This window comes from Micromys minutus, assembly GCF_963924665.1.
Source record: "Micromys minutus genome assembly, chromosome: 8".
Classification (NCBI taxonomy): Eukaryota; Metazoa; Chordata; class Mammalia; order Rodentia; family Muridae; genus Micromys; species Micromys minutus.
In genome coordinates, this window is record NC_137977.1 from 30744782 (window position 1) to 30765244 (window position 20463).

General features: G+C 39.5%; 1 long non-coding RNA gene across 1 annotated transcript; it reads right to left on the bottom strand.

Annotated features, from left to right (window-relative positions):
- Positions 1-202: 202 nt before the first annotated feature.
- LOC308423344 lies at positions 203-18001 on the bottom strand. The gene is made up of 3 exons (XR_013975105.1): positions 17841-18001; positions 480-553; positions 203-389 (listed from the first exon to the last, which is right to left on the bottom strand). It is a non-coding gene; the product is annotated as an uncharacterized lncRNA (long non-coding RNA).
- Positions 18002-20463: the final 2462 nt, after the last annotated feature.

A 20463-nucleotide genomic window follows, 5' to 3' on the forward strand; every position in this document is an offset into this window, starting at 1 on the left:
TAAGCCCTATCTTGACAGAGACAGACAGACAGACAGACAGACAGACAGACAGAGGAAGTTTTTGTTTGTGTCATGTGATTTAGACTCACATGGTGTTTTGCTGAGGCAAGACCTATGGAAAAACAAGTGATATTTGAAGACAGTATAAATAGGACTCTACGGACAGTGACAGTGACAAGGCACTTGCATAGCTAACCTTGCGACTCTGTTGATTTTGTGTTTCCAATGATCGTCACTTCATTGAGGGAGGCACAGCAGAGAACTGGTATTCCATCTGGTACTGGTCAATCCTGATGACTCGTGCTGATTCGGGGGAGGCTGCATCCTGACACAGTTGATGACACTTTTGAACTGGACTACTGGTATCCTGACACTACCAGACTGAAGTCCTGTCAAATGAAGATTGAAATCACCCTCAAAGATCCATTTCTAAACAGGTCCACATCCCCTTGTCCTATATACCATCTTTTTTCACCTACCTTTGAAGGTGGACTAGAAGGAGGGTTGAAACATTTAAAAACACGTATTAAAGTAGGCTTTGAAAAATGTAAGCCTACAGAGAGAAAAGGAGAGAGAGAATATATCATCAACATGCATAACTATACACAATCTCCATCAATTGTTAACCAAATAGTTTTTAAGACTCCCAACATTAGTAAGAAAAATTTTAGATTTATCTCAAACTCCAGGACTAGCCAGAGCTCTAAGTAAGCTTGCAAATCACCATATGTCTGGAGAAAATCCACCAAACCTTGATCTCCTAACACTATCTTTCCCAGAATAATTCTCAGCAGAGTTTCAGACACAATGAGAAAACAGAAAAGCTATAAAAATATGAAGTGCTTCACATTTGTTGTCTCTAAAAGGAGAGGGCTAAGATAGAAGTACAATTCATTTCTTGAATTATGAGTGGGATCTAGGACATTATGACCCAATGCTAGAGTGGTTGCCTAGCACACACAGCCCTAACAAGACACAAATAGAGCAGAATGGTCTCCGGTCCCCTTGTCAACTGGATAATTGCTCTACTTCCCATTGAAGATGGTACAATAACACCACTCCACTTTTTAAATATTTCTTATTCTTTTATCCCCATTAAATTAAAATATGCAAACCTACGGGCATGGTGGCACATGCCTAATAACCTAGCACGAGGAAGCCAAGACAAAGTATCACTGAGATCTGTTTCAACAGCACAAGACAAATTAAACCAATGATTGCTGTGTCATTCTGACCACTAGTCTGGAAGTCTCTTGTGCCTTGAGGATGCTATTTTTTTTTAACTCACTATGTATTTTTAATCAAAATATTATTACATCACTTTTCTTTATTCCTTCCAACCCATTCATGCCTCTTTCTCAAATAGGTAGCATTTTTAATATAATACACAGTATATATTATATACCTATATCACATACAAAATCTCTATCTCTTTCTCTTTTTTTTTCTCTCAGTTCATGGATCATTGCCAAAAAGGGACTGAAAAGTCTGTATGATCCAGAGATAGTAGATAATTATAAGGAAACAATTTTTGGACAGAGAGGGGAAGTTGCACATAAGAATTTACAGCAGCTAAGGTAATGTTCACAAGAACTGTACAAGCTCAGTAGTTACTACATTATATATTACATGTCATGTGCAGTGTGTTATGTGTTATATATTATATGTTGACAATTGATCTTTTGATATGTATTGTAATGCTAAATAGTGGTTCCAAGGCCCAATACCCCTAGAAATAAGAGAATCTACACATATAACCTTGCCCCTCAAGTTAACTTGGATTGATGAATAAACCATTATAGCTGGGCAGAAAAGAGATAGGCTGGGGGTAGGTTCCCAAACTTAGGATCTGAGGAAAGACCATGAGGAGGAGAAGGAGATGGAGGAGGAAGAGGGAGTGAGAGGAGAAGACACCATGGGAGTATGTGAATCATGAAAATATGACCATAAGGACTGGACAGTTGGAGTTAAGGGTGACCCAGACAAAACATGACCTGTCATATCTTGGGTTTATTGGAAGGGAAGTAAACATAATAGCATAAAGGATAGACATCTGACCACCTCTAGTGCTTTAAAGGATTATTACAAACATAAAGGTTATATGTGTATTATCTGAAAACCTAATGATCAAAAATAGTGTAGAAACCACCAACTGAGAGTAAGAAAATATTACAACAGTATTATATTATATTATATATTAATTAATATCCATTATATGTTATTTATTAGTGTGAAGAGAGAGAGGAAAGAGAGAAAGAGATACAACCTGCCAAGTCTGGGTTTTAGTGTTTGTGTGTATAAGGTTTCGGGGCTGACTACTTCATATTGAATAACCTCTTCTCTTCATCAGCCATTAGTTGCTTGTAGCTCATTGTCCAGGAATGGGACACACATACAGACACACATACATAGGCAAACACACACACACACACACACACACACACACACACACACTACCAAGGTTGAAGGACCATTGCCAAAAAGGATGTGGAAAGCTGTGTGAGCCAGAGATGGTGTGTGACTATGAAGAAACATTACTTAGGCACAGCCAGACAGTCATACTTATGAATTCGCAGCAGCTAAGCGAATGTTCACAAGACTGCACAAGCTTAATCTAGACAAAATCCTAGCACAGTTAGGGGAGATGGGCAGAAAGTTCCATCTCTAGTTGAGAAGCTATGGGTAGTTGCTAGAAGAAGGAAAGATAGTTTCTTGAAGGACACAGTCCTGGTGGATGGACTATGCTGCAGTCACAGGCAGTGTCTACAGCATTTAATGGATTTAAATGACATCTGAGGGGGAACAAAGTTGGACAAGTAAGGGAGGGAGTAGGTTCAACAGGAGCTGAGGATAGGGTGAGTAAGATTAAAATACATTGCACAATATATCCAAATAACAATGAGTAATAAGAACAAATAAAATAGAGAATAATGTTTAAAACCAGCAAATGAATCTTACAAAAGAGAACTCCAAGAAAGTCTGGAAAGCATAAAATAGGTCATCCCATGTCATTGTCACCATGGCAACATTTCACTCACTTCTTTAACAGTGCATCCTAGAAATGGTGAAAGACCCAAGCATTGTGTGTGAAAACACCAAGTGAAAATGCTATGCAGGGAGTGAAGAACACCTTTCTATTCTATCTCCAGAAGTATAATCTCTTTCTATAGCAATAACTCTGATACATTATAATATATAAAGCATTTAATTAAATAAAAACATGCCAGGATTAGAGATAGGGTTCAGCAGTTAGGAGCTTAATCAGTTAGTGGCAGTTTGAGTGAAAATCCCCCCCCCCCTAATAAGGTCATATATATTTGAATAATTGGTTCCCAGTTGGTAGAACTGTTTTAAGAAGAATTAAAAGTGTGGCCTTGGGAGCATTCAGTGGTCCAGCCAGCCAATATTGTTCTTTTTATGGAGCCTCAATCCCCCTCCATTCCTCCAGTCCCTCTGCCAGTTCCAAGCATCCTGATCTGCATTGGTCAGTTGCTAGCCAAATCTCCCAAGGAACAGCCATGCCAGCCAAGGGGTGTACAGGAAGGGACCCATGGCTCCAGATACATTTGTAGCAGAGGATGGCCTTGTCTGACATCTGTGGGAGGGGAGACCCTTGGTCCTGTGGAGGTTCAATGCCCCAGTGTAGAAGGATGCTGGAGTGGTGGGGCAGAAGAGGATGGGTGGTTGGGGGAGCACCCTCATAGAAGCAAAGGGGAAGAAGGAGAGGGTAGATGCAAAACAGAGGGGGTTATGGAGGGGTAACTGGGAAGTGGGATGTCATTTGAGATGTAAGCAAATAGCATGATTAATATAAAAATTAAAAATTAAATTTAAATAGTTGTGGCCCTGTTGAAAGAGGGGTGCACCTGTGGAAGAGAGGGGTCTTGTGATTTCAAAAGCTCAACTTAGGCTGTCACTTTATCTTCCTCTAACTTACAGATAAGATTTAAGTTTTCATCTACCATTCCAGCAGCACAACTGCCTGCCACCATGCTTTCCGGTGCTTCCATCTTTAATAAACTGCCTTCATCCTGATGTCTTATCACAGCAACAGAATAGCAACTAAAACACTGCCCTTGTCGGGGATTTGAATCTGGTGCCAAGAACCCATGTTCAGAAGTTCACAATTGCCTCTAATTCCAGCTCCAGGAGATCTGATGTCTTCTTCTGGCTTCTGCTGACACTGCACTTACACACATGCACATACACAGACACATATGTTTACATAATTTAAAATAAAGTATATTGTTAATAATAAGTAAATTACATAGTATTCATAATGCAATATGCCTCATTGGAGATTTATTTTTCAAACCAGTTTTCCTAAAATATTTAAAATAAGATTCATTGTTCAAAATTTTGTGTGTGTACCAAGCATGTGCAAAGCAGTTTTTCCAGTCACTAAAGAAATGCAAATCAAAACCAAAAATGGGTATTTTTTTACACTGCGTAGTTATAATTGAAGAAGAAGAGAATAAAAGTTGACAAAAATATAGAAAAATTACAGCCTTCATTCACTTTTGGAGAGACTGTAAAGCAGACCAGCATCTACAGAAGCAGTTTGGCAGTTTCTCTAAAGTTAAACTCAGAATTAACATAAGGTGTCCAAAAATAAAGCCAGTAGGAATAATATACTTAGAAGAATGACAGGCAGGTATGGAAACATGCATGTACACACACATGAGAGCATACCATTCACAAAGACCAAAAGCTAGATGCAGCCAAGTGTCTGTTGGTGGTCAGATGCATAAGCTAAGTGTGGTATATTTACACAATGGAGTGTTAGATAGTCATAAAAAGGAATGAAGTATTAATATGTGCCTCAGTGTGCATAGCCTCCAGACATGAAAAGTTACACCTATTGCCTGATTTCAGATTACATCATCTGTAATATGCAGATAAGGAGGAAATTTTCACAGGCAAATTGGTAGCTAGGGAGGAAGGAATAAGGGAAGACTCTTTATGAGCAAAGAAATTTACTTTGGGGAAAAAAATGCTTTGGAACTGGGTGGTGTTCTTTTGGTTCGTTTGATGTTTTTGTTTTTTATGACATAGTGAGTCTATTAAAAGCTACTCATTTTTCTCGTTTTTAAATGCTTAATGTTATGTTGTATGTTACATGAACTGCACCCAAAAAGTTATGTTTCCAAAGCTATTTCTTCCACAGGTGGCCAATAAAGACAGAGAAATGGAAGCTGTGCCTTCCCAAGCTTAGACACTGCAGACATCTGTATAAATGGTGCACATGCCCATTCTTAGAGAGGGAAATGTCCACTGAAACATCTAGAAAGCTTTTGTTTTAGACTGAAAGATAAAACCAGGGTGAAGTAGCTCATGCTAAGCTCTGTGTAGTTACAGCAAAATTTTTAAGTAAAACGAAAAATCATTTTTTCCTGAAAACAGGATGCAAGATAATTACCAGAGTAAGCCATCAACAAGTGTGAGATGGTAGGATGAGGAAATTGCTTGGGCTTTACTATTATAAAATTTTTCCCGTAAGCAAATGCAAGACACACCTGTAATCCTGGCACCTGGGAGGCTGAAGCAGGAAGATCACTCTGAGTTTAAAGTCATCCTGGGCTTAAAAAGAGCCAGTCTGGAGTGAAAGAATAGCCATCAAATTACTGATACCCAGTCTGGAGTGAAAGAATAGCCATCAAATTACTGATACCCAGTCTGGAGTGAAGGAGTAGCCATCAGATTACTGATACCCAGTCTGGAGTGAAGGAGTAGCCATCAGATTACTGATACTCAGTTTTCAGTTTTTATTATTTCTTTCCTTTTCAATTTTTGAAAATTTCAGACGCATATTCAATGAGATAAGGTCACATTAACTCCTAATTTCCCTTTCCAGCGTCCCTACTCTCTTGTTCCCAGAAAACAAAAAAGGGACAAGGTTAAGAGCACTTGAATTGAGCCTGAGGACCTGACTCTGCATCCCCAGCACCTCTGCTTGGTGGAAACGGGAGTGGAGAACTCGCTGACTGCTAGGCGAGCTAGGGAAGAGAGCAGAGCACTAGAAAAGTGAAAGCTGTCTCAAGGGGATAATGCAGATGGGTGGCAAAGAGGGGACAACTAAGGTCTTCTGGCTTCTGCGTGCGTGTGCAAGCCTTTCATATATATACATATACACATATACATATATCCTACAAACACACACACACACACACTCACATACACACATACTCTCTCTCTCTCTCTCTCTCTCTCTCACACACACACACACACACACACACACACACACACACACACACACACACACACACACTTTGGTAGTTTAAATAAGAATGGCCCCATAGGCTCATATATTTGAATAGGTAGTCATCAGGGAATGTGGTTCCAAGTTCTGCTTCTCTGCCAGGGTGTGTGAACCCCACTCCGACAGATGAATTGCACAACACTAGGCCGTATTTCACCCTACACCACCATAGAGTGCTGAGCTTGTGAAAAGTGCTGATGATACTTCTCAGGGGTGGAAGAACACAGGCTAAGATGGTAGCTCCAGCTCTGGTGAGAAAGGACATAGGCTGAGGCCAAAGCTGGGGTCCCGAAACGCCCAGGCATCCAGGTGACTCTACAAACCAGGTGGCATCAGGAACAAAGGGGGCCAACACGGGCTAGCAAAAGTGAACAAGGGGGAAATGGGACGAGGGTAATACCCCCAGCTTTGCTTGGCTTTAAGTGTCGGGAATGGTGGAGGGGTCTTCTGCATTCTCTGGCAGACTTAAGTGGTATGGCTCTGTATGGGGAAGGCTTTTCTCGAAGCAGTTCTTGATGTGCAAGGCAGTCCTTGCTTGTCCATACTGTTTATTCATTGGAAAATGGGTACATACACCTTACTCAGGGAGGACCAGAAATTAAATACCTTTTGCAAGTAGAAATGTCAGGGAAGGGAAGCTTACTGGCTAAACCCTCTGGGCCAGCCCATCTAGATACCTTATTCGCATGGAGAACTCTGTGCTGCATAATTAGAGGTCACATGTGGGGATCATGGTCACATGCCCCAGGAGAGAAGCCAGGTTTGGGCGTGGTGAATCTCTTACCATCCTCAGGTCTGAGGGTACTGGAGTTTCTGAACCCACTCGACCTTTCCAATCTTTGGTGATGGTGTTCCACTTGCCCCACAAGGGAGTGACACTATTTGAAAAGTATCAGGAAGTACGACCTTGTTAGAGGAAAAGTGTCCCTGGGCTTTTAAAACCCTGTGCGGGAAACACTCTCCCTCCCTCCCTCCCTCCCTCCCTCCCTCCCTCCCTCCCTCCCTCCCTCTCTCTCTCTCTCTCTCTCTCTCTCTCTCTCTCTCTCCCTACAGATTAGGCTGTAACTCTCAGCTATTGCTCCAACACCTGCCTGCATTCCATCATGCTCCCTGTCATGAGGATAATGGACTAAGTCCCTGAAACTGTAAGCAAGCCCCCATAAAATGCTTTCTCTCATAAAAAGTTGCCTTTGTCATGGTCTCTTTACAGCAATAAAACAGTGACTAAGACACATGAAGCATTTATCTTAGTCTATAGAATGAGACACCATCCTACCATGAATCACTGATAAAAATAAAAAATAAAAATAAAACACAATCAGATCTCTGTATTTGTTGAGATTTTGATTCTTTTTACATTTAGTGTGGACATGTATTTCTGTGGGTGCACATGCCACTGAACATGTGTGATAGTCAGAGAACAAGTGAAGAGAATCAGTTCCTTCTTTCTATCATGTGGGTTCCTGGGAGCAAACTGAGGTTTTCTGACAATGACCTTTACACTCCTGGACCATCTTGCCTGCCGTAAATTTTGCTTTTCAATTGAAAGAATGCTTATTAAAATCTTGGTTTCTTCTGGTAAAGAATAATTTTTGGAGTTAAATCATGACTATCATACAGATGTAAATAAGACCATCTCATGAATAGACTCCTTCCTACAGAATCCTGCTGTGTGAACCCTGTCCCCACAGAAGTTTGTTTATTGGGGGATTGTTCTGTCTACCCAATGAATGTCAAGGAGGAAATAGTTGCTTTCTTTACTTTAGCATAGTCAAGGACAAAATGCAAACAACCATAAGACTTCTTGCCCTGAAGAACATCTGGCAAAAGTGATGAGAATTACCGAGTTCGTTTATCACTGCTTCTCTGTCCAAGCTTTGAACCCTGAGCTATCCTGGAATAAAAGCCTCAGAGATGCCCAGTGAAGGTCTCTTGAGCAGTTTCACCTAGAGCCCCTGCTTCTGGTGAATCTTAAATTCTGTTTCAGTTCCTTAGCGCTCGTCAGTAGAGAACCATGATAAAACACTATGGTGACAAACACTGATCAAGAGGCAACCAGAATTATTGAAATAGACTTAATAGGTACAAGATTGGTTTCCGTGTACAGATGGAGGTCTCTTATTCTCAAGACAGCATTCATCTGTATTTCCTCTGATAGGGAACAGTCTCACCATCTCTTAAAGGTTAAATAAATGGGCCACAGGCTTTGTCAGTGCCCAGCATTCAGGAGTGCACACAAGAATGTCTTGATGTTTTTTACAAGTTCTCCAATAGCTCACATTGTAGCAAAAAAAAAAAAAAAACAAACACTTCTATTCTCTGACTTTGGGGTCCTGTTGGTTTGTTTTGTTCAAGTTATGAGAAGCAGGTTTGTATGGTTGAAGCTGGTGGTCTCATCACTTGGTTTCAGTCTAGAACATTGACCTGGTGCTTCAAAAAGAGCAGAAGCTGAAAGGAAGCATTGGTCTGGGTGACCTGCAGCTCTCCTTGAGGGCTACAGCCTGGTGGGAACCTGATTCCAGATGCTGAGTCACTCATTCCTGCAGGTAGCTGATCTCTGAGAGCTGTCAGTGCTCATGATGATGTGATCACATTGCATAAACTACTGACCTTGTGACAGGACACACCAGCCTTTCATGAAGGAATTGGTGTGTTAGCCAATCATTCCAAGAAGGTTTGTCTTCTTTGCCTTACCATTAAAAATGGCACAACACCAATCCCCCCAGCTTCTGTCATAACTAGAAAGAAGTATTTCATATTTTCTTTTTTTTAAAAATTAGAATTAGTGCATAACTATAGTCTAAGTTAAAAGGTTTCACTGAGACATTTCCATCTTTACATGATTATATCCTTCCTATTTTTTTTCTTGCCCTCATCCCCATTCTTGTCCTCTGTCTCTCTCTTCTCTAATAGTCATTCTTCTACTTGAAGATTTTTGTTTTGTTTGGATTTTTAGACAGGGACTCTCTCTATAGGTCTGGCTGTCACAGAACCCACTATAAAGACTGGACTGTCCAAAACTCACAGAGATCAGCCTGCTTCTCCTTCCTGAACACTCAGTTACAGATGCCCACCACCAGGCCTGGCACTACTTGAAGATTTTTAAAGATTTACTTATTTTATTTTATGTATATAAGCGTCTTGCTTCATGTGTGCCTGTTGCACAAAGAAGTCGGACAAGGGCATCAAATTCCCTAAACTAGAGTTACAGGCAATCGTGAGTCAACAAGTGGGTCTTCTGAAACAGAAGAAAGTGCCTTAACCTCTGAGCTTTCTCTCCAGTTCCTCTTCTTACATGTGTATGAAACTATGCTGTAATAGCTAGTTTTGTGTCAACTTGACACAAACTGGAGTTATCCCAGAGAAAGGACCCTCAGTTGAGGAAATGCCTCCATGGGACTGAGCTATAAGGCATTTTCTCAACTAGTTATCAAGGAGGAAGGGCCCAGACCATTGTGGGTGGTACCATCCCTGGGATAGTAGACTTAAGTTCTATAAGAAAGCAAGCTGAGCAAGTCAGGGGAAGCAAGCCAGTAAGTAACATCCCTTCATGGCCTCTGCATCAGCTCCTGCTTTCTGACCTGCTTGAGGTCCAGTCCTGACTTCCTTTGGTGATGAACAGCGATGTGAAAATGTAAGCTGAATAAACCCTTTTCTCCCCAACTTCCTTCTTGGTCATGGTGCTTGTTCAGGAATAGATACCCTAACTAAGACACATGCAATACATGTCTTCTCGTGTTTTCTTTGTTTTGTTTGACATGGTATCCCTAGTTTCATCTATTTCTCTTGAAATAGCCAAATAGCATAATTTCATTCTTTTTTATGTCTGATTTAAAGGTATGTCTGTGTCTGTGTGTATGTGTGTTGTTTATTCATATTTCCACATGTAACCAGTCTTGTTTCATACCTTAACTAATGAAAATAGAGATGAAGTACACATGTGTACAGATATCCTTTCTATCTGCTGAAATATTTCAGACATATTTCCAGAAGCAGGACAGATTATTTGGTAGATCTAGTGTTAGTGCTTGCACACAGAGATTCTGTTTTTTCTATATCATTGTCATTTGTTATTGGTGGGAGAATGATTTTTCTTACACAACTGACTCTGAGCTTAGGGGAGAAAATAGTTTTAAGTTATAAAAGAAAGCAAATGTGGCCTGTCTGGGATGGTTTAAAATGTCAAGTGGAGTGTGCTGATGATAAAATGTCTACACTGTGTTCTGCTATACTTAGTATACAAAAGAGAGGGATCCAGGCCTTTCCCTTTTATATGATCTCTCATCTCACCCTCCAGCTGTTAGAACACTGGCTACACAATAGGGCCTTGTTCAAGGCTTGCTATTTAATCCTGTAAACTACAAGGAATAGAAGCTTCACCTTCACACACACACACACACACACACACACACACACACACACACACACATCCAGCCTCTTAAGGATAATAAGTACTTTTAAGATGTATTAAATGAGGGTTCTTTTTATTCTATACACATGTCTAACAGTGGGGTGCTGTTAGAACACAGTGTCTCCCCAGAAGGTTACATGTTGAAGATCAAATCCCTTGTGAGCTACTGAGAGATGAGGGGGTCACGGGAATGCTACCTTTATGTTGAACAAATCCATTGATCAATTAAACAAGTAGAAAGTGGAGTCAATTTGAAACAGTGTCTCTGAAGTGTCTTGTCCCCAGCCCTTCCATGGTGAGCAACTCTTCTCTCCGCCTCACCCTGCTGCCATGGTATTCTTCCTCATCATCGTGGGCCCATAGCAATAAAGCCAGAGGACCATGGAATGGAAAAGTCTGAAACTGGGCACCTTTGATCACAGCACTCAAAGGGCAGAGACAGGAAAATGTCTGTGATTCAACACCAGTCTGGTCTATCAACAACAAAATTGCAAAACTAAAAGAAAAGAAAACAAACAAACAAAAACAAAACTCTAGAAGGAAAGGAAGGAAGAATCTTGCCTGTTCTTGTAATGAGGAAACCATTGATGCTAGATATGCTAAATGCTCCCAATTTGGGGCATGATGTATAGGATGTATAGCATGCATATGGTGTATTAAAGTATCACACTCCCTTGTTAACTTATTCCTTACTTTTGTTTGTTTCAATTCTTATATTTATGTATTTGTTGGTTGGTTTGTTAATTGGTTGGTTGATTGATTGAATAGTTGACTGACTGACTGATTGATTGGAAGAGTATACAGTACATATGAAGATCAAAGGGTAACTTGTGGGAGTTGGTTCTCTCCTACCACGTGAGTTCCAGGGATCTCATTAAGATCATTAGTCTTGACATCCAGCACGTTTACCTGCTGAGCCATCTTACCAGCCACCATTGTCTGTCTGGCTTTTGAGATAGCATCTCATATAGCCCAGGCTGACCTTCATTGACAATTTTTTTAAAAAATCTGATGGTTTGTTTTCAGTTCAAAGTATTTTGAATCATCTTTGGTTCAATTAACGATGATGAGAAAAACTGGGGTCCTGCTAAGCTATATCCCCACTGTCACCCAAACTTAGTCAATCTAACTATGCTCCACCCATACAAACTAGAATTTAAAGTAGAAAATTACCAACAGCTGAACTTGCCTGAAAACCAGAAGATGTTACAAGGTCATGAGCCTGGGAAGCTTTAAAGGAAGCAGGATATAAAACAGAGATAAACAACATAAGATAAACAGAGATATGCAACCTAAGTGGCGTAAAACCTACATGACCTGGAAGATGGCACTCTCCTGATTCCTCAGTCAATGAGGAAGCAAGGGGTTTGCATTAGAAACCTGTTCTCAGTGCTCAGTCAGGGTGCCTGCCATCCTAGGCTGACACGAGTTATGCAGGGTTGTAAAATCGACTGCCTCGTGGGCACTACACTGAGTCTCCAATATTCTCATTATAAAGTGAGGCTCACACTACACAGCTGAGTATGACCTCCAACCCACAATCACCCTGCCTTCACTTTCCAAGTGCTAAGATTACAGGTAGGCGCCACCACATATGCTGCCAAATGCTATTGTTTCTGACTAAAAGTAAAGTCCGGCGTGCCAAGCATGGTGAGAAAACTCCGGAAACAGAAGCAGTCTTATCTCTGTGAACTTGTGGCCAGGCTGCAGAGTGAGTTCTAGCCTGGCCATGGCTATGGAGTAAGACCCCGTCTCAAAAGTAAGGTAAAATAATAAAATGCAATGAAATCTGGGGTTGGGGGATAGTTTAGTTGGTAACAGTGCTTGCTGCATTAGTGTGATGCTCTGAGTATATTCCCAAATCGCATATAAAAACCCATATACTTGTAGTTCCAGAGCTGTGGAGGGAGACTCAAGGCTTACTTAGTCAACCTCATGTAAACATCCAGCCTAGGTTCCAGTGGTGGGAAAACCTGTCTCATAAGGCAGATGGCTCCTGAAGACCAACATTGAGAGTTGGCTTCTGATCACCATGAAAATGCACAAACGTACACACACACATGTACTCAAAACACGCACAAGCACACACACACACACACACACACACACACAACATGCATATACATACAGGAATCAAACATTTTAAAATGCCTATTCTATAAAGATCCTCTGGATTAACTTAACTGGAGAAAGAGGAAAAACATATGTAATGAATCAGACAAGGTGTAACAATAGGTGACCAGGTCTAGAACTGAGGATTTTACTGACCATTAGGTGATAACCAAATCTGTCTCTCACTCCGGCTCTGATTTGCATTAGAACAGATGATGTCAACAACCTTCCTGGTAACTAGTTATCTCAGCAACCCACTCCTGGCAGCAGACTCTGTGCTCTGACTTATTTTTAGTGCATTTCTACTTTGGTAATCCAGTCACCTGAAGAAGAGCCAGTAGCCAGTATTCTATGACCTCACTATCCTGATTTATTCCCTAACAACTAGCAAGTTATTGAGTCGCCTGAGAAGAGTCTAGAAGGGGGCTGGGGCTCCCCTATTTCCAAACTCTCAGGGGTCACAGGGGCTTGCTAGACCAACACAGGTGGAACTGTGGGCTTCACTCTTGGTAGCAATCATATATTCAAGGGAGAAAGACAGAGAAAAAGGTTGCTACCAAATCAGGTACGTATGATCTATCATTTTGTCAGCAGGGTAGAAGATGGGGTGAAAAGCCAGAGCTTTGTCTACCTTTTACAAAGTATGATGCTTCTAAAGTTTCAGACCTACATCATGCTAATGGTAAGCCTCATGCTGTTTTCTAGGACTTCATGACAGAAGCTGCCTTTCCATCAAAATGCAGAGAGTGAAATCGCAAAAGATGAATAGAATATTTCCACGTCTTTGCATTTGGATTTAAGCTGAGATATTTAATTTTATTTCAACCTCATACAGCTTGTAAGGACAGATTTATCCAACACCAGCTGTCCTCACATGTAAAGGCTGTAGCACAAAGATAAAATTAGAATCAAGTGCGGATCATATTCCTCAGCAAGAATTCTGCTCTATGTCCCACTGATGTCTTGAGCCACAACTGTCAAGCCAAATGCCAGGACCACTGCTGTTTTTCTAGGACTTCCTAAATAGATACAGTTTAGAAACAGACTAATCAACAAAAGATTCATGAGCTCAACACACACACACACACACACACACACACACACACACACACACACACGTGGGGTGGGGGGAGAATTACATCCATGAGTACAAATTTTTTCCAAAGTTATTCTACCCAAAATCAGGAGAAAATAAAATTTAGAAAATGAAGTTAGTTATATAATATTACCCTTTCCTTGTATAATTTTAAACAGGAAATATCAAAGGGTATTATATATATATGGAATGACCACATATTATCTTTTAAAAGAAAAAAATTTCACCTCAAATTTCAATTTATTAAATACCCTATTTAATATTTTCTATAGAATCATAGCTGTAAAGATACATTGTTAATGTTCTATATTGAGTATGTACAAGAAGGGAAAGCAGAAGTGACCAATAAATAAAGAAGAGATGAGCAGCCTCCCCTATAGGGAAAAAAGTCATGCATCCTAACCAATCAATAAGAAATGCATTTTGTAGATTATAAAGAACTTATTTAAATATAGATGCTGAGAATATAGCAATTGAGAAAATGCCAACCTGGCCTTAACTGTTAAAATGGAAAATGTGTTCATTTTCCTGTTAAATCCATTACTATAGGTAATACTTAATAAAACCATGCAGAGGCATATCATAGCTGTCCACTTAGAATTGTTTTTAAAAACCCAAATATACTTCAGTGGAGGAACTGATTAAGTCAACTGTTATGAATTGTATAAGAATCCTGTACAATTTGAACTTGTTCAGATCTTGCTATTTTCAAATGATTACATATGTGAATACTTTCAAATTGCATATGAAATGGGAAGGCCAAAGTGCCATTCATGAGGAAAAAAACATTTTATATGCATAATTACATGTGCAAATATATTTTCTAGAAAGAAAGTAAAAAAGAATGGGGATTAGAAAGGGTAAATTTTATTTTCACTTTATACTTCTGTACTCTTTCTAGATTTTTCCCTTAAGCACTGACAACTTTTATTTTTAAAACTTGTTGTAACACTGATAAGTTGGTTCCAGGTCTATGAAAAATTCGTCCGTGTGTGTAATTCCCAAATCCATTAAATAACTTTATGCGTCAAGCACTTAAATTATAGTCATGGTGGTTTTAGCATTGATTGTATTTTGTTAGACTCTAATTTGCTGAAATGTCTCCAGTAATTTATTTCTGAGGTTATGGTATGGAATCCAGTATAGGAATAACCTTTTCTGTCTCTTACAAAATTGCCTTCAACAAACTAAACTTTTGCTCAACCTTGCAAGTAAGGTAATTGTATGCTTTGAGACTATTTACAACTATATACTCAATCTTCTTTTCTGCTGTGTACTCCACTTGTTTGAACTTAACCCGTCTTTAAGAAAGCCGAGCAACTGATCCTTCCATGTTCTGGACTTCCTGTGTAATCAGAAGCTGTGTTGAACTACAGCTTCAGTCTTTTCCTATATTCCCCTCTGTCTCCATCATGATCCTTCCATGTCCCTGACCCAGAATGGTAGGAGGGAGGACACAGAGATAGAATGTGTGTATGTATGTGTGTGTGATGAGTAAGTTTAACATTAGCCTCTAAAATCAGCCTTGAAAAGCACAAATACTTACAATAAATGCTAGAAGCAATATGTAGATAAAAATTGATAACATCTGTTCATGGTTTTGAGTGCTATCCTGGGTCTGTAGGGGATAAAAGTACTTCCTCTTTTGTAAAACCACGCTAAAAGATTCCTTTTTTGTCAGTATTTGATATTTTTAAAGGATTGATAGTATGCATTGAAATCTTACTATTTAAAATGATCATAAAGTGTATGTAAAACAAAACATAACATGGAAATAGTTTTCTCGGTGTGTAAAAATTAAACATAATGACTTTCAAATACCAAAACTTGCCACAAGGCTATCTTTTTAGCTCTTAAGTTATTAATGATTTAAGGTCTAGGTGTACCCCACTCTGAGAGGGTGCTATACACTTATTGGGTTTTTGTTTTGTTTGTTTTTTTTTTTTCTAAGAACTGGGGGCTTTTTTTTTTTTTTTTTTTTTTTTTTTTTTTTTTTTTTGAGCTTCATGTGGTCTGTGAGTTTTTTGTGGCTGGGTTATCTCACTCAGGATGATATTCTCTAGATGCATCCATTTTCCTAGGAATTTCATAAAGTCATTGTTTCTAATAGCTGAGTAATACTCCATTGTATACCACAATTTTTGTATCCATTCATCTACTGAAGGACATCTGGGTTCTTTCCAGCTTCTGACTATTATAAATAAGGCTGCAATGAACATTGTAGTGCATGTGCCCTTATTGTATGTTGGAGAATCTCTAGGGTATATGCCCAGAAGTGGAGTAACTGGGTCTTCAGGTAGTACTATGTCCAATTTTCTGAGGAACCATTAGACTGATTTCCAGAGTGGTCGTACCAGCTTACAACCCCACCAACAGTGGAGAAGTGTTTCTCTTTCTCCACATGCTCACCAGCATCTGCTGCCATCTGAGTTTTTGATCTTAGCCATTCTGACTGGTGTGAGGTAGAATCTCAGGGTTGTTTTGATTTGCATTTCCCTGATGACTAGGGATATCCAGAATTTCCTCAGGTGCTTCTCAGCCATTCGATATTCCTCAATTGAGAATTCTTAGTTTAACTCTGTACCCCATTTTTTAATTGGATTGTTTAATTCTCTGGTGTCTAACCTCTTGAGTTCTTTGTATATATTGGATATTAGACCTCTATCAGATATGGGATTGATAAAGATCCTTTACCAATCTGTTGGCTGCCATTTTGTTTTCTTGACAGTGTCCTTAGCCTTACAGAAACTTTGCAATCTCATAAGTCCCATTTATCGATTCTTGATCTTAGAGCACAAGCCACTAAAGGTTTCTTGAACACATGAGTGTCTGTGTTCCTTTCCTGTGAATGTTTTACTGTGCTGTTTGATCACGAGGATGGCCTTCTGTCCACAAAACCAAGAGAGATGTGGGCAGGTCAGATCAGCTTGCTGTTCGTTGAGATGACTCTGTCCTTAACATGACATAGCCATAATGTAGTAATTAGTAATACTATACATAGTATAGTATAAAGCATATGACAATTAGTGATGTAATATGGTACTATATTAGTAATTAATACTATAGTACATAGTAAATATTTAGGTATAATCTCAATTTTCACATTTATTTATTGGTCTCTCTCTCTCTCTCTCTCTCTCTCTCTCTCTCTCTCTCTCTCTCTGTGTGTGTGTGTGTGTGTGTGTGTGTGTGTGTGTGTGTGCATGTGGATTTCAGAGGACAACTTGTGGCCTCTCTGGCTTCAGTTCAGATGTCAGGCTTCATAGCAAGGGCCCTCATTCACTGAGAAATCTCACAACTCACTCACTTGCCTGGGCTAGCACTGAACTCACTCTAACCAATGGAGACACTCACCTTTGTGCCTAATATGAAACTTTAAGCTATCTGTCCTATGCATAAAAAGAGATAAATATTACTTAAGTATAGGTGCTCTCCTACATATACATAATAATTCTTTAACTCATGTCATTTAATCCTTACCTTAGCATTTAAGGCTTTTTGAGAGTTTATCCTTCCTATTAAATGATTTTCCACCATGATCTGTGTGTATCTGGGGATTCAATACATATTGTCAGATGCATGCAAACACAGACACACACACACACACACACACACACACACACACACACACACCACACTACCTTAAACCCATCATGTAACTCAGGCTGTCTTTGAAATCCCTACAATCACCCAGCCACAACTTGCTTAAGTCTGTGTTAACAGACCTATGCTATTTCTCCTAGCTTCATGACTCACACATTTTAGCAAAGACTTTGTTCATGCTAATTTTCTAAGTGTGGCCTATAGAACAGCAGAACTGCTTTTACCGCAGCTCTATGAGAAATAGTAAGACCCCAGTCATATTTAGATGTTTTTTAACAAGATGTTCACATTCATATAGAGGTTAAATTTTCAGACGTAGAATAAAAATATCAAGCAATGCTTTTGACTCCATTATTTACCTTCCTATCAAATTTGTGGGTACCTTCCCAGACACTGTTGCTCTGCATGGGTTGTCCTTTGCCACAGGTCTTCTGCTCCAATTTCCTGGCATTCCAAACTGTCCTTTGAACCACAAGTGATCCACAAACATGCCATTGTCCAATGTCTCCACCCTACTCTGTTCAGCCTCTCAGCCTTTCAAACAGCTCAAGACTGTGGATTTGTCAGTGAGCTACACTGAACTGTGCTAATAGGAGAAAGTACAGGAAGGCTATCATGTTATACTCTTACCTAGCTTCTCTTCTCTTGGCATTATGCCCCAGGGCTTCCCTGAGAGCAGGGTCAGCTCTCCCCATATACTGTAGTATCAGGGTTAGTTCCAGGCAAAATTGACTCTGGCTTGCCTAATACACACTACTTATTGCTTTTTGTCAAGGCCTTCAATGTGGTTCTCTTAGGCTTTGACCAACAGCTATTTAACTTCCAAAACCTGAAGTCAACAAGCTCATCATGTATCTCCCCTGTATTTGACAAACTTTGTACACACCACCACTTCAGTTTATCTCAATAGCATATTAATTACACAACATATCTAAGCACCAAACAGAAACTAATATCAGAGGTAAGATTCTGATCTGGTGTCTTGTGTATGCAAAGGCTATTGGTAAGGATCTTTATGATGTCATGTCTAAATTCAAAGGTAATTGAGGAGAACTCTGGGCTTCTTGTCCATGCCTAGACCTATTTTTTCACCTTCAGAGAACACATGGGAAAATTTGCTACAAGATCGGAGAAGTTCTCACAGATAGAAGAGGGTAATCGCTTACTACTCTAAAGGTAGGTAGTGTTGATTTTGTTGATGTCTTTGCCACACAAAATTGGTGTGGCTTTGGAAAATTGTCTTAACCTCATTGTTTAATGAGAATAATTCCAAAACATCATGGTATAAATGGCATTTATATATATGGTGGTCAGAACAGTTCCTGGATGATTCATATCCTCTTATGGCTATTATAAAAATCAAGCTTGAATAGGATCATTGGGAATGGTTTTTATTTAATTTGCAAAGCCTGTTTAATGCTATGGTGTCTCCTCTCTAGTAGTCCTCTAGTTACAGAGCTCTGGCGCTCAGGACAGTAACATAACACCCTAACAGGACTGTGTCTTAGCTGTCCCTGTGCACAAAGTATTCCTCTTGGCAATACCTACAAATTTGTGTGTGTGTGTGTGTGTGTGTGTGTGTGTGTGTGTGTGTGTGTTCCTGTCCTTAGGGCAAACAGAGAAGAAACAGACTCTTAAATCTGGGGATGTGTTTATAATATAAAAACCAGCATACTAAAGCCAGTAATATTTTTTAAAAGCCATTCTTGTTTAGTTATAGGTAAAAGATAAATAAATAAATAAATAAATAAATAAATGCTATATAACAAAGTTTCTTGTGTACACTGACATTAAAAGGGATCTTAATTCCCTTTAATTTTGAAGGTGGATTTATTTTTTTAGTGTTTAAATTTTTGTTTGGAGAATATCCTTGGCCCTCTCTAATTACTCCAAGCTCTTCCCCACATCCATACCATATTGATTTCATGTGTTCTCTTTCCCTTTCTCCTCTCTCAGCCCCCTCAAAAAAGAATGAAAAAAAATGAAAACAACAAAAAGACCAAAAAATACTAAAACAAATTTTTAAAGCACACAAAGTAAATGAAGTTAAATGAACTCCTGCACATGGGGTTTGTCCTGGAGTGCCACTGTCACTCCACTAGAGAAAGCTGACCTTCCCTTTCCCAACTGGTATCAATCACAAATCCTTTTTGTGTTGGGTGGAACTTTGTGTCTATTTCATCTCCACATAGAGATTTTTGTCTGATTTGAACTTAGGCATGTTAAGCTGTCATGGTGTCTGTGAGTTCATATGTACATCTGTCCAGTTGTGTCTGGAAGACTCTGTTTTTAGAAGGAGTCCACCACTTCTGGCTTTTACAATCTTTCTGCCTCCTCTTTTGCATAGATCCCTGAGATGTATGTGTGGGGTTTAATGATGACATTCAATTTAAGACTCACTGCTCCATAACTTTTTAACCTCTGCATATTGTCCAGTAGTGGGTATCTGAGTTAATTACCATCAACTGCAAGAGGAAACTTCTCTGGTGAAGCCTGAGTGATACACTAACCTATAGGTACAGTTCATATGTAACCAGGAGTCATTTGTATTGCTATTCTCATTTAACAGAACAATAGTAATAAGTTTTCTTCTAGGCCCATGACCTATCTAGTCACAGGCTCTTTCTCCGTTTAGTGGTGTTAGGTATGTGTTCCATTTCATGGAGTGGACCTTAAATATGGTTCTTTTCTTGAAGTGGTTGGTTATTCCCATAACATTAGTACTTCACTTGCAGCTGTATATTGCAGACAAGTCACTGTTTTAAGTTGCAGATTTAAATCCTGGGTTGAATGATGATTAATTTTTTCCTCCCATAGCATGACAAGCCCATTCCAGCACAGTGGATGCTAGTTAATAAGGATAAAGCTTCTAGCTAGTCTCCAGCTCTATTTCTCAATGTTTGATGACATATATGAGTAGGGAATCCAGCAATATGTCTTTACCCTCAGATTGTATAGGATAACAAATATCCTGTGATCTTT